Below are 4,103 nucleotides of genomic sequence, written 5' to 3'. Positions count from 1 at the left end.
CTCCATAACTAGCTATTTTAGAAGGGCCAAATAAGTCCATATGGAGTAGTTGAAGAGGTCTAGTAGTAGAAATCATATTTTTAGATTTGAAAGAAGACTTAGTTTGCTTACCCATTTGACAAGCGTCACAAATTTTATCTTTTTCAAATTTAAGTTGAGGAAGACCTCTAACTAATGAATTTTTTGAAATATTTGAAATCAAGTTCATACTAGCATGTCCTAGTCTTCTATGCCATAGCCAAGAGTTATCAAGCAAAACCGAAAGACATTTATCATTTGTAGGACAATCATTCAAATCAATAGTATACACATTATAGTCTCTATTTCCTACAAACAAAACTTTTCTATCACTAGCATTTTCAATTATGCAATTATTCTTATCAAATACAACTCTAAAACCTTTATCACATAATTGACTAATGCTAAGTAAGTCATGCTTTAAACCATCAACTAACAATACATTTTCAATGAGAGTACAAGAGTCATTACCTATAGTACCCTTACCAATTATTTTACCCTTCTTGTTATCACCAAAGGTTACTAAGCCACCATCCTTCTTGGAAAGATTGACAAACTTGGATGGATTACCCGTCATGTGTCTTGAGCAACCACTATCCAAGTACCACTTATTTTTCTTGGAGGCTTTCAAACAAACCTAAAGACAAAGATATTCAAAATTGACTTTTTGGTACCCATACTTGTTTGGGTCCTAGAAAGTTAGTATTCACAAATTTAGGAATCCATTTCATATTTGCATTCATATTAAAGACATTGTATTTAGATAAGTAACAAGAATAATCTTTATGTCCAAACTTACCACACGAGAAACAAACGACATTATGCAAGAATTTATTTCTTGGACTAAATTTGTGTATTCTATTTTTATTCGAAAAATTATTTTCTAAAACATTGTTAAACTTTGTATTTTGAGAAACTTTTCTTCCTAAATGAATATTTTGAGAATTTTTCAATTTAAAGCACTTAGGTCTAATATGACCTTCAACACCACAATAATGACATATAGGCACAAATCTAGATTTATCATACTTAGATACAAATTTACATGTGTTAGATTTAGACAAGATAGGGGATGCTTTAACAAATATTGTTTTAGAACTTGAAGGTGTAGAACATTCATCAATATAGCCTAATCCTCTTTTATCACCATATGACTTACCTCCTTCAAGTATTTTATCTAATTTTTGAGCACCTATTGTTAACATTTTAATAGATTCCTTAGCCCTACCAAGTTCTTGCAAATTATTTGATTCATTCTCTTTGAGCAATTTAATTAATTTATCTTTTTCACCACAATCATGCTCAAGAGTCTTGACTTTATCAATTAATGCATTTTTCTCATCACAATCAAATACATGTTTTTCACAAGGTACATCGATTTTAACAATATTATGATCCTTCTCCTTTAAGCAAGAAATTTCATTTAGTAAAGACTTATTTTCAATAATTGAAGTCTTATATTTCTTTTTAAGCACAACATACTTTGAACTAAGTTTTTCTAAATCAATTGTCATCTCATCAACAAGTTTAAATAATTCATGATAAGAAAGAGATTCAAGAGTTACCTCATCTTCTTGTTCATCTTCTTGTTCATCCTCTTTGTCACTATGAGCCATGAAGCAAAAATTTGCTACTTCTTCATCACTTCCACTTGCACTTTCATCACTATCATCCCAAGTAGCCTTCATTGCTTTCTTCTTGGATTTCTTAGATGATTTGAGGAGAGGACAATCTGTTCTTATATGACCCGGTTTTTTACATTCATAACATATTACCTCATCGTTTTTGCTCTTTTCACCATTTGACTCTTTTTGATTTGTGAAATGTTTTTTGAATTGTTTCTTCCTTTTAATAAAATTTTTATACTTACGTGTGAAGTAGGCGACATCATCTTCATCAAGGACGTCCTCATCTTCAGAGTCAACTTTGATGGACTTTAGGGCTATACTTTTCTTCTTTTTGGATTCTTCTTCCATGTGCCCGTTCATGGTAATCTCATGTGTCATGAGAGAACCAACGAGTTCATCCAAAGGAAGCTTTGTGAGATCCTTCGCTTCTTGAATCGCCGTCACTTTTGCCTCCCAACTTTTAGGCAGAGACCTAAGAATTTTTCTTACATTTTCGGAAGTAGAATATACTTTTCCAAGATTTTTCAAAGCATTTAAAATATTAGTAAATCTAGTAAACATATCACCAATAGGTTCATTTTCCTCCATTTTAAATAGTTCATAATTATGAACTAACATGCTAATTTTTGTTTCTTTAACTTGATTGGTTCCCTCATGAGTTACTTCAAGAGTTTTCCAAATTTCATAGGCCGAAGAACACATACATACTCTATTAAATTCATCATTACTTAAGGCACAATACAGACAATTGATAGCACTAGCATTCAAAGAACATTTTTTCATATCATGCTCATCAAATTCATTTTCTAATTTAGGCACCTCAATATTATTAACAATTTTTATTGGAATGTAAGGACCATTACTAACATTTAACCACAATTGATAATCAACGGATTGCAAATAAATTTTCATCCTAGCTTTCCAACATGTATAATTTGTTCCATCAAAATAAGGTGGCCTAGAAGTTGATTGTCCTTCACTAAAACCATTTTTAACACGTAGGTTTGCCATAAGCTCGAACAATAAAGTTTAGATAAAAAATCTATAGGAGCAACCTGCTCTGATACCAATTGTTGGATCGGTATGGCAACCCTAGAGGGGGGGTGAATAGGGTTTTAACGATAAAAGTGTTTAAACTTGATTAATTTTTTCTAATGATAAAACTTTTTACAAATAAGTAGAAGATGATAATTACTAAAACAAAATAATTCAAGTCAAAACAATAATCAAGTAGAACATGCAATAAATCATAATAATAATCTTGAAATTAAATAGGAAAGAGTTAGAGAAAATGACACCGTAGTTTTATAGTGGTTCGGTCAAACTCGACCTACTCCACTCCCCAAGCGCCTCTTGGGAATTTGAATAAAGAACTTTTCCGACTCTTTCCACGGATCAGAGCCAAACCGGTACACCGCTCTTTTTACGAGTTCAAGAGCAAACTCAATCCTTTCCACGGCGTAGGATCAAACCGAAACAAGTATTTGAGTTTGATAATAACACACCACAACTCTCTCAAAGAGTAGATTTACAATTTGGGATACTGACAACTATTTCCTCACAATATAATAATAATCCCTCTCAAGAATAAGATGAAAAGAAATAAACTTGTAAGCTTGGAGAGAGCAACAAACAATGGAGACTTTGAACAAATGAGGATTGAAGAATGTATGTAAGTTGTGTGTTATAAAAATGTGGGGAAGATGAGTTTATATAGAGGAGAAAAGTGGCAAAATGTAGGATTGAATATTGACCATTGGATTGTGTTAGGAATAATGGAAGGTGGAGATTAAAAGTAATTAAATAAGAAAATTTTCTAAATTCATTTATTTCAAAATTTTAATATAATAGTAATATAATATAATAATAATAAAAAGTTATGTGAGTAACGGTCAAATGAAATTCAAAATTTATTATAAATATAATAATATAATAATAATATAAATGATGTGAGTAACTACCAAAATTTTAAAATATAATAATATAATAATATAATATAGTAATAATAAAATTCGATGTGAGTAACGGTTATATTCAAATTTATATTTTGTGAAAATAATTTTATTTAGAAATGTAATAATAAGAAAAACTCCACCATTTGTTACTCTTCCAATATTATAAATGTCATACTTTGATATATTTTGATTTGTCCATCATTTTGATTTTGTTGCCACATCATCACGTCGGGTATGTTGTCTCGACTCTAATTTCTTCGTTTTAGCTCTGATTTGAGTAATTGAAAAGTTGTTGTAATCGTTATTCCCGACCTTATACTGTGGACAATTCAAAAAACTGAAAATAGTTAATAATTAAAAGTAGGTTTGTTATCATCAAAACATCAATAATTAATTCATTGAAATTAATTAATGTGAGATCAAGGGCCAATAAGCCAACAAGATTTAGCTAGTTTGTGCGTTATGAAACGTTATGTTGAAAGCGTGAAAATGTTACGTTATG

At 30.4% G+C, this 4,103-nt stretch overlaps 1 long non-coding RNA gene across 1 annotated transcript; it reads right to left on the bottom strand.

Moving 5' to 3' along the window:
* Positions 1-323: 323 nt before the first annotated feature.
* On the bottom strand, positions 324-1,624 carry LOC111450287. The gene is made up of 2 exons (XR_002711783.1): positions 1,584-1,624; positions 324-655 (listed from the first exon to the last, which is right to left on the bottom strand). It is a non-coding gene; the product is annotated as an uncharacterized LOC111450287 (long non-coding RNA).
* Between the last annotated feature and the right edge of the window lie 2,479 nt (positions 1,625-4,103).

This window comes from Cucurbita moschata, unplaced genomic scaffold (assembly GCF_002738365.1).
Source record: "Cucurbita moschata cultivar Rifu unplaced genomic scaffold, Cmos_1.0 Cmo_Scf00012, whole genome shotgun sequence".
NCBI lineage: Eukaryota > Viridiplantae > Streptophyta > Magnoliopsida > Cucurbitales > Cucurbitaceae > Cucurbita > Cucurbita moschata.
Note: the sequence above shows the minus strand (reverse complement) of the source record. Positions and strands in the feature narration are given on the sequence as shown.